General features: G+C 56.5%; 1 protein-coding gene across 1 annotated transcript in view; it reads right to left on the reverse strand.

Moving 5' to 3' along the window:
• LOC139235385 (zinc finger protein 420-like) overlaps positions 1-10,332 on the reverse strand; it is a gene marked incomplete at its 3' end in the record, with an annotated part of 67,709 nt that extends 57,377 nt beyond the window's left edge. The window contains exon 1 of the mRNA XM_070866523.1: positions 10,207-10,332. The remainder of the gene's footprint in view (positions 1-10,206) is intronic.
• Between the last annotated feature and the right edge of the window lie 262 nt (positions 10,333-10,594).

The following is a 10,594-nucleotide window of genomic DNA, read 5'->3' on the forward strand; positions in this document are numbered from 1 at the left end:
TCCTCTTTCAAGGTTCTTTTTAAAAACTACCTCTTCGATCAACCTTTTGGGAATCTGTCCTGATATCTTTCTCTGTGGCTCTGTGTCAAAAATGTTTTCTTATTGATATCGATCGTGTTAAGCACCGTGAGATGTTTCATTGCATTAAAGGCGCTATATTAATGTAAGTTCTGGTTGTTTTCTTGTTGTAACAAATGCTTTGCCGAATGTCTGATAACAGAGTCAAGGCCCACTGCAGTATGAATGTGTGGGTCAGTGTAATAACACCGGCACGGTCTAGTGTAACGGGAACAGGGAACAGACCCTGTCAGCCTTGGCTCAGTGGTAGCACTCTCGGCCGAGTGAGGGTTCAATTCCCAATCCAGAGCCCGAGCACATCATCTAGGCCCAGACTCCAGGTGTCAGTACAGAGGGAGTGCTGCACTGTCAGAGGTGCCGTCTTTCAGGTGAGACATTAAACCGATGCACTGCCTAGATTTTAAGTTGGATGTAAAAGATCCCATGGCCACGATTCAGAGGAAGAACAGGCGGAGTTCACCCCAGTGTCCTGGGCAATGTGTATTCCTCAACTTACATCACTGAGAACGGATTGTCTTGTCATCATTACAGGGCTGTTTGTGGGATCCTGCTGTGCACAAATAGGCTGCTGCATTTCCTACATTACATCTCCTCCCCAAAACCCCCTCACCCCAACCCCTCCTTCACCCCTTCTCTCAAACCTCCCTCACCCCAACCCCTCCTTCACCCCTACTCTCCAACCCCCCTCACCCCAACCCCTCCTTCACCCCTACTCTCCAACCCCCCTCACCCCTACTCTCCAACCCCCCTCACCCCAACCCCTCCTTCACCCCTACTCTCCAACCCCCCTCACCCCGACTCTCCAACCCCCCTCACCCCAACCCCTCCTTCACCCCTACTCTCAAACCCCCCTCACCCCAACCCCTCCTTCACCCTTACTCTCCAACCCCCCTCACCCCTACTCTCCAACCCCCCTCACCCCTACTCTCCAACCCCCCTCACCCCATCCCCTCCTTCACCCCTATTCTCCAAACCCCCTCACCCCCGGGCCCCCTCCTTCACCCCTACTCCCGGCCCCTCTTGTGTCTTGAACTGCCTTCACTGTAATGGAAACTGACAATTGGAACTGGTCAGGATTTGAACGATATTTACAACAGATTCGAGATGTTCTGAGAGTCAGTATCTTTCTCTATTCTGCCCACTCGAGGAGTTAGATGACCAACTTTATCCTGTGAATATAGAGCTGGAGTATTGAGTCGTGATGTATTCACTAGTTCATCCTGTTGACTCTAAATATTGAGTCTTGTGGTTTCAGACACCAGATAATCAAGCTCAGGACACCAGACTGACTTTTACTGATGTTATTAACAGCACTGCAAACATACAGACAGTTTAGTTACCGGATCCGGAGAACAGGGATAATGGAGTGGGTTCCCAGGGCTCCTCTCCCCAGGTGTGTCTAACAAGCTGTGGATACACTGGCGATATTTATACTGAACTGGTTTGCTACATTCCAGATCTGACGCTGCTCAAACCATAACCACAAGGATATCGGTGCATGGTTCTGCCTGTGACCACAGGCTGTGTCACTGTCACACACAGATACCGTTTCCTTGTTTCACATCTCCATACAAACACCATCACTTCACACATCCTCTTTCCACACAATTACAGCCGACATGAGCAAGGACATGAGCCACATTAAACTACACACACATTTCATAATAGCAAAGGTTCAATTGGGATAAATGTTCAGTTATTTTCTGTTCAGGCAAATTGCAGAACAATCCAGCAGCTCACCAGCACCTTTACAGCGTCTCATCGGCCGACAGGCTTTCATTAAGTCGGGGTCGTCGGTGGGAGGGGGGGGTAGGGGCCGTTGCAGGGGGGGTGGGGGGGCCTGAGGGTCTGGGGGGGACGTGAGGTGGGGGGGGGGACGTGAGGGTCTGGGGGTGGGGGGGTCGTGAGGGTCTGGGGGTGGGGGGGCGTGAGGTGGGGGGGGCGTGAGGTTGGGGGGGGCGTGAGGGTCTGGGGGTGGGGGGGCGTGAGGTGGGGGGGGCGTGAGGTTGGGGGGGGCGTGAGGGTCTGGGGGTGGGGGGGCGTGAGGTGGGGGGGGCGTGAGTGTCTGGGGGTGGGGGGGGGCGTGAGGGTCTGGGGGTGGGGGGGGGCGTGAGGGTCTGGGGGTGGGGGGACGTGAGGGTCTGGGGGTGGGGGGACGTGAGGGTCTGGGGGTGGGGGGGCGTGAGGTGGGGGGGGCGTGAGGGTCTGGGGGTGGGGGGACGTGAGGGTCTGGGGGTGGGGGGACGTGAGGGTCTGGGGGTGGGGGGACGTGAGGGTCTGGGGGTGGGGGGACGTGAGGGTCTGGGGGTGGGGGGGGCGTGAGGGTTTGGGGGTGGGGGGGCGAGAGGGTTTGGGGGTGGGGGGGCGTGAGGGTCTGGGGGTGGGGGGGGGCGTGAGGGTCTGGGGGTGGGGGGCGTGAGGTGGGGGGGGCGTGAGGGTCTGGGGGTGGGGGGGGGCGTGAGGGTCTGGGGGTGGGGGGACGTGAGGGTCTGGGGGTGGGGGGACGTGAGTTGGGGAGCGGCGTGAGGGTCTGGGGGTGGGGGGACGTGAGGGTCTGGGGGTGGGGGGACGTGAGGGTCTGGGGGTGGGGGGGCGTGAGGGTCTGGGGGTGGGGGGGCGTGAGGGTCTGGGGGCGTGGGGTGGGGGGGCGTGAGGTGGGGGGGCGTGAGGTGGGGGGGCGTGAGGTGGGGGGGGCGTGAGGGTCTGGGGGTTGGGGGGGCGTGAGGGTCTGGGGGTGGGGGGACGTGAGGGTCTGGGGGTGGGGGGGGGCGTGAGGGTCTGGGGGTGGGGGGACGTGAGGGTCTGGGGGTGGGGGGGCGTGAGGTGGGGGGGGCATGAGGGTCTGGGGCTGGGGGGGGCGTGAGGGTCTGGGGGTGGGGGGACGTGAGGGTCTGGAGGAGGAGGGGGGTCGTGAGGGTTTGGGGGTGGGGGGGCGTGAGGGTTTGGGGGTGGGGGGGCGTGAGGTGGGGGGGCGTGAGGGACTGGGGGTGGGGGGGCGTGAGGGACTGGGGGTGGGGGGGGGCGTGTGTTGGGGAGGGGCGTGAGGGTCTGGGGGTGGGGGGACGTGAGGGTCTGGGGGTAGGGGGGCGTGAGGTGGGGGGGGGCGTGAGGGTCTGGGGGTGGGGGGGGCGTGAGGGTCTGGGGGTGGGGGGACGTGAGGGTCTGGGGTGGGGGGGCGTGAGGTGGGGGGGGCGTGAGGGTCTGGGGGTGGGGGGGGCGTGAGGGTCTGGGGGTGGGGGGGGGCGTGAGGGTCTGGGGGTGGGGGGACGTGAGGGTCTGGGGGTGGGGGGACGTGAGGGTCTGGGGGTGGGGGGGCGTGAGGTGGGGGGGGCGTGAGGGTCTGGGGGTGGGGGGGGGCGTGAGGGTCTGGGGGGACGTGAGGGTCTGGGGGTGGGGGGATGTGAGGGTCTGGGGGTGGGGGGGGGCGTGAGGGTCTGGGGGTGGGGGGACGTGAGGGTCTGGGGGTGGGGGGACGTGAGGGTCTGGGGGTGGGGGGACGTGAGGGTCTGGGGGTGGGGGGGGGCGTGAGGGTTTGGGGGTGGGGGGGCGTGAGGGTTTGGGGGTGGGGGGGCGTGAGGTGGGGGGGCGTGAGGGACTGGGGGTGGGGGGGCGTGAGGTGGGGGGCGTGAGGGACTGGGGGTGGGGGGGGGCGTGTGTTGGGGAGGGGCGTGAGGGTCTGGGGGTGGGGGGGGGGCATGAGTGGTCTCGGAGGATGGGGAGGGGTTTGGGAGGAACCGGCTGGTGCAGGGTCACAGCCCAGCGGGTCAGTGATTGGCTGGTGGATTGGTAAATCTTTTTCTTTTGCTTTTCAGCAGGAAACCTTTGTCATTGTTGTAAGTCGGATCTGCCAGTAAATATATGTGAACTTTATTATCTAAGGAGAGCCAGTTAATTAAATCAGCGGATTGCTGAGTAGTTGCTGGGTGTATTTCTCTCAGGTTTAGAAGTTCGACTTGATAGTTGTGAGTGTAACTAGAGGGATGACAGGACAGCTCAGTCCCGTGGATAACACATCCTTGGCATGTGGGAAATCCTGGAAGCTTCACACAGCCGGGACGACCACATGTGCTGGAGGTGTCTCCAGCTGCACCAACTCCAGCTCCGCGTTTTGGAGCTTGAGCGGCGGCTGGAGTCACTGCGGTGCATCCATGAGACTGAGAGCTACGGGGATCTCACGTTTCTAGAGGTGGTCACCCCGCAGCTTAAGAATGTGCAGGCAGATAGGGATTAGGTGACCCCTGGACAGAAGAGGAGGACTAGGCAGGTAGTGCAGGAGTCCCCTGAGCCCATCTCACTCTCCAACTGGTTCTCTGTTCTGAGTACCGGTGAGGGCGATGGTGGCTCTGGGGAGTGCAGCCAGAGCCAAATCCACGGCACCACGGGTGTCTCAGCTGCACGGGGGGGGAGGGGGGGAGGAAGAAGAATGGAAGATCTATAGTGGTAGGGGATTCAATAGTCAGAGGAACAGACAGTTGTTTCTGCGGCCGTAGACGTGACTCCAGGATGGTATGTTGCCTCCCTGGTGCCAGAGTCAAGGATGTCACTGAGCAGCTGCAGGGCATTCTGGGGGGGAGAGGGTGAACAGCCGGAGATTGTGGTCCACATCGGGACCAATGACATGGGTAGAGGAAACTAACAATATTCCGATAGTGGATAGTCAAGAGGCTGTAGGGTGGGGGAGGAACGTAACACAATTACAATCACTAAGGAGGTGGTACTCAGTAAGATAATGGGACTGAAGACAGATAAATCCCCTGGACCTGATGGATTACATCCTCGGGTCTTCAGAGAAGTAACGGCAGGGATTGTGGATGCATTGGTTGTAATTTACCAAAATTCCCTGGATTCTGCGGAGGTCCCAGCAAATTGGAAAATTGCGTATGTAACGCCCCTTTTCAAAACAGAAGGCAGACAAAAAGCAGGAAACTATCGACCAGTTAGTCTAACATCTGTGGTTGGGAAAATGTTCGGGTCCATTATTCAAATAGCAGTTGCAGGACATTTGGAAAAGCAAAATTCAGTCAGGCAGAGTCAGCATGGATTTATGAAGGGGAAGTCATGTTTGACAAATTTGCTGGAGTTATTTAGGATGTAACGAACAGGGTGGATAAAGGGGAACCAGTGGATGTGGTGTGCTTGAATTTCCAGAAGGCATTTGACAATGTGCCACATAAAAGGTTAGAGAAAAGGGGGGGGGGGGGGCGAGGCCAGGGAGAGTTTGAAACCAAAGATTAGAATTTTAAAATCGAGGCATTGCTTAACCGGGAGCCAATGTAGGTCAGTGAGCACAGGGGGATGGGTGAATGAGGTTATAGCAATAGGCCCTGACTTGCACACTCTATTAGAGGAGACCCAATCTTTGTTTTGTTGCACTGGACACTGCCTGTGTGACCATCACACTCGATCCAGCATTGTGTTCAGTATTACACTAGAGTCTGCCTCTGTTATTATTGGATCAAACACTGTCTTTGTTACTCTCACAGTGGGCCATGCATTTGCTGTTATTACTCCAGACCCTGTCTCTGGAATTGTTACATTAGACCTGAAAATAACCTGCCCCTGCAGTTCCAGTTCTAGTGCACACCTCTATTATTATAACTGTAGATCGTGTCTCTGTTGTATTCTACAGAGTATGTTTCTGGTGTTGTTAAAGTGTTAAAGGCTTCTGTTAGAGGGGATAGTGTCACACTTTGTTATTATTGCAAAAACGCTGTTTCAATTATTAAATACTTGTTTATAGTGTAAAACTAGGCCTTGTCTCTGTTTGTGTTACGCCGAACCCTGTCTCCGTTTGTGTTACGCTGGACCCTGTCTCCGTTTATGTTACGCCGGACCCTGTCTCCGTTTGTGTTACGCCGAACCCTGTCTCCGTTTGTGTTACACCTGACTCTGGGTCTTTTGTGCTGCCCAATAGTGTGTGCCCAGGCTGGAACCGGGGTGCAAACACGGGGCCTGCGGGCTGTGATTCGGGGCCTGGGACCGAGCCCCGGTGTGTGTGTACCGGATGGTGCGGAGTGTTGTCTCTCGAGCCTGATCCCGCGCTCGGGCTGCGTGACCCCCCCGGGGTTTATTAACGCAGGGAACTATTTGTTCTGCACTTTTCTGATGGATAGGCGACAAGCCCCGCCCCCTCTAAGCCCGAATCATTCCATGCAGGTGGTGCCGAGAAACAGGACTGGCGTTAGGCACTTCGGCTGGGGGAGGCATAAACTGGGACTGGGGTAAGGCACTTCGGCTGCGGGAGTCATGCACTGGGAGTTGGGTAAGGCACTTCAGCTGCGGGAGTCATGCACTGGGAGTTGGGTAAGGCACTTCGGCTGGGGGAGGCATGCTTGAGCATGGGGTTTCAGAGCTTGAGTAGCAGCGAGTGTCAGTGCATCCGCGAGGCTGAGAGCTACGTGGATAGCACTTTTCAGGGGGTCGTCACCTCGCAGCATAAGAGTGTGCAGGCAGAGAGGGAATGGGTGACTGCCCAGACAGACATGGAGGACCAGGCAGGTAGTGCAGGACACCTCTCAGTGCATCTCACTCTCTGTACTGGTGGTTCCTCAGGGAGTACAGCCAGAGCCAAGTCCAAGGCATCATGGGTGGCTCAACTGTAAAGAAGGGTCAGTGGGAAGAGGAAGGTGAGAGATACGGAGGGGTGTCGGGCTGGAGGAGGTTAGAGAGATAGAGAGGTGTGTAGGTGCTGGAGGAGGTTAGAGGGATAGGGAGGGTGTAAAAGCTGGAGGACGTTACAGAGGGGGAGGGGTCTAGTGCTGGAGGAGGTTACAAAGGGGAGGATTGTAGTGATGGAGGGGGTTACAGAGATAGGGAGAGGTGTAGAACCTGCAGGAGGTTAGAGATAGGGCGGGGTTTAGGGCTGGAGGAGATTACAGAGTTAGGGAGGGATGTAGGGGCTGGAGGTTACAGAGATAGGGAGGGGTTTAGGGCTGAAGGAGATTACAGAGATAGGGAGGGATGTAGGGGCTGGAGGTTACAGAGATAGGGAAGGGTTTAGGGCTGGAGAAGCTTTGAGAGATCAGGATGAGTTTAAGGGCTGGAGGAGGTTAGAGATAGAGATGTTTGTAGGGTCTGGAGGAGGTTACAGAGATAGGGAGGGTTGTAGGGCTGCAGCTGGTTACGGAGATAGGGAGGTGTGCAGTGCTGGATGAGGTTACAGAGATAAGAAGGGGCTGGAGGAGATTGCAGAGATAGGGAAGGTTCTGGTATTGGAGGTGGTTATGGAGATAGGGAGGGATGGAGGACTGGAGGAGATAACAGAGATAGGGAAAGGTGTAGGGGCTGTAGGTTACAGAGAGAGGAAGGGTTTAGGGGCTGTAGGTTACAGAGAGAGGAAGGGGTGTAGGAGCTGGACGAAGTTACAGAGATTGGGAGGGGTTTCGGGGCTGGACGAGGTTAGAGATAGGGAGGAATGAAGGGGATGGAGGAGCTTACAGAGATAAGGAGGTGTGTAGGGGCTGGAGGAGGTTAGAGATTGGGAGGGGTGTAGGGGCTGGAGGTGGTTAGAGATTGGGAGGGGTGTAGGGGCTGGAGGAGGTTGCAGAGATTGGGAGGGGTGTAGGGGCTCGAGGAGGTTACAGAGAAAGTTGGGTTGTCGGGCTGGAGCTGGTTACGGAGATAGAGAGGGGTGTAGGGGCTGGAGGAGGTTAGAGATCGGGACGCGTATCGGGTCTGGAAGAGGTTACAGAGATAGGGAGGGGTGTAGGGGCAGGAGCAGGTTACAGAGAAAGGGAGGGGTGTAGGGGCAGGAGGAGGTTCCAGCGAAAGGGAGGTGTGTAGGGGCTGGAGGAAATTAGAGATAGGGATGGGGTCAGGGCTGGAGGAGGTTCGAGATAAGGAGGGGTGTAGGATTGGAGGAGGTTACAGAAATAAGCAGATGCTGGAGAAGGTTGCAGAGATATGGAGGGGTGTCGGGGCTGGAGGAAGTTAGAGAGATATGGATTGTGTAGGGCGGGAGGAGGTTAGAGAGATATGGAGGAGTGTAGGGCTGGAGGAGGTTAGAGTGATATAGAGGAGTGTAGGGCTGGAAGAGCTTATAGATATAGGGAGGCTTGTAGGGGCTGGAGGTTGTTACAAGGATAGGGAGGGTTGTCGGGTCTGGAGGTGGTTGCAGAGATTGGGAGCGTTGTGTGGGATCGAGGAGGTAAGAGATAGGGAGTGGTGTAGGGGCTGGAGGAGGTTACACGGATAGGAAGAGGTGTAGTGCTGAAGGAGCTTACAGATAAAGGGAGGGGTGTAGGGGCTGGAGGAGGTTACAGAGATAGGGAGGGTGTAGGGGCTGTAGGTGGTTGCAGAGATTGGGAGCGTTGTGCGGGCTCGAGGAGGTAAGAGATAGGGGGTGGTGTAGGGGCTGGAGGAGGTTACACGGATAGGAAGAGGTGTAGTGCTGAAGGAGCTTACAGATAAAGGGAGGGGTGTAGGGGCTGGAGGAGGTTACAGAGATAGGGAGGGTGTAGGGGCTGGAAGAGACAACAGAGATAGGGAGGGTTGTAGAGGATGAAGGAGGTTCCATAGATACGGAGGGCTGTAGGGCTAGAGAAGGTTACAGAGATAAGTAGGGGTGTAGGGGCTGGAGGTTACAGAGATAGGGAGGGTTGTAGGAACAGGAGGTGTTTACGGAGATAGGGAGGGGTGTTGGGCCTGGAGGAGATTAGAGGTAGGGAGAGATTTAGGGCTGGAGGAGGTGATAGACATAGGGAGGGGTTTAGGGGCTGGAGTTGCTTAGAGATAGAGAGAGGTGTAGTGCTGGAGGAGGTTACAGAGATAGGGAGCTGTGCAGGTGCTGAAGGTTACAGCGATAGGGACGGGTGTCGGGGCTGGAGGAGGTTAGAGAGATGTGGAGGTGTGTTGCACTGGAGGAGGTTACAGATGGGGAGGGGCGCAGGGCTGGAGGGGCGTAGGGCTGGAGGGGTGGAGGGCTGGAGGAGATTGCAGAGATAGCGAGGGGTGTAGGGTCTGGAGGAAGTTAAAGAGATAGGGAGGGGTGTAGGGTCTGGAGGAGGTTACAGATGTAGGGAGGGGTGTAGGGTCTGGAGGAGGTTACAGAGATAGGGAGGGGTGTAGGGGCAGGGGGAGGTTAGAGAGATAGCAAGGGGTGTAGGGGCAGGGGGAGGTTAGAGAGATAGCAAGGGGTGTAGGGCTGGAGGAGGTTACAGAGATAGGGAGGTGTATAGGGGCTGGATGGGGTTAGAGATAGGGAGGTGTGTAGGGGCTGGAGGAGGTTTAGAGAGATAGGGAGGGATGTAGGGCTGGGGCTTTGGGGCTAGTGGAGGTTTAGAGAGATATGAGAGGTGTCGGTGCTGGAGGAGGTTTAGAGAGATAGGGAGGGGTGCAGGGCTGGAGGAGCTTACAGAGATTGGGAGGGGTGTAGGGCTGGAAGGGGTTACAGAGATAGGGAGGTGTATAGGGGCTGGCGGAGGTTAGAGATGGGATGGGGAGGGGAGGGGAGGGGAGGGGAGGGGAGGGGATTTGAACAGGAGGCTGAGAATTTTAAATCAGCGCCTCGCTGGGGCCGAGGAGGGGGGAGAAGTGCAGGAACACAACCCCCTCACTACCTACCCTGCACTAACCCCCATCATCTGTTACATCACCTGGAGTTCCAGCGACACTCCTCCCCCTCTCTCTCGGTATTTATCTACTCACTGCCTCACTCAAAGCTTATCTCCCATTGACAGTCCGTGCGAGTGCCCTCGTTGTCCCAGAATTGCTCCCCGTGGACACCAACTGACCTTCCCCGTGCCTCCGCCGCCCTCCTCCTGTTCCGTGACGGCCAACAAATTCAGGTTGTGTTCCAGTCATCAAGCGAAAGATCGGGAGTGGTGGTGTATAAATTAAAACACGTGGCAGCCGGAGGAAGGGACTTGGGGGGGCCGTGTCCGGCCCATGGGCCGTATGTTTGACACCCCTGAGCTACACTGTCAAGCCCTGTAAGAATTTTCGATGTGGAAAAGGGGAAATGAATGACCTTTAAACACCTGGTCCACTTGGCACTGAAGTGTCTGAAACTCATAAAAGGAACTCCAGGGAAAAAAAATACTGACAAATGTTGAACTGTTTTGTTGACAAAAGAAATCTCGATTTAACTTTAAGAGATAAATTGTTTAACAGAGGTTCACACAGACTCACCTGATAGGCCGACTTAGGATCCACCCCTCAAGCACCACGATTGGTTGCAGAACACGCTGCTCCCTGGGCCCTCCGGCCTCTGACCTCTCTTCCTGTTGGTTCCCAGGGCAATCAATCACCACTCGCCAACATTACACTGCCAGATTAAGTTGAGGGGCTCGAAGGGAAAAATAAAATGAGGCCGTGAATCTAAGAAAAGAAATAAAATACGAAAAGCGTGATTAAATAAACAAGGAGGCAATATAAACTAAAGGGTACAATCCTAAAGGGGGTGCATGAACAGTGAGACCTGCGGGTATATGTGCACAAAATGCTGAAGGTGGCAGGACAGGTTGAGAAAGCAGTTAAAAAAACTTACAGGATCCTGGGCATCACAGAGTACAAAAGC

Source organism: Pristiophorus japonicus, chromosome 23 (genome assembly GCF_044704955.1).
Source record: "Pristiophorus japonicus isolate sPriJap1 chromosome 23, sPriJap1.hap1, whole genome shotgun sequence".
NCBI classification, from domain to species: domain Eukaryota; kingdom Metazoa; phylum Chordata; class Chondrichthyes; family Pristiophoridae; genus Pristiophorus; species Pristiophorus japonicus.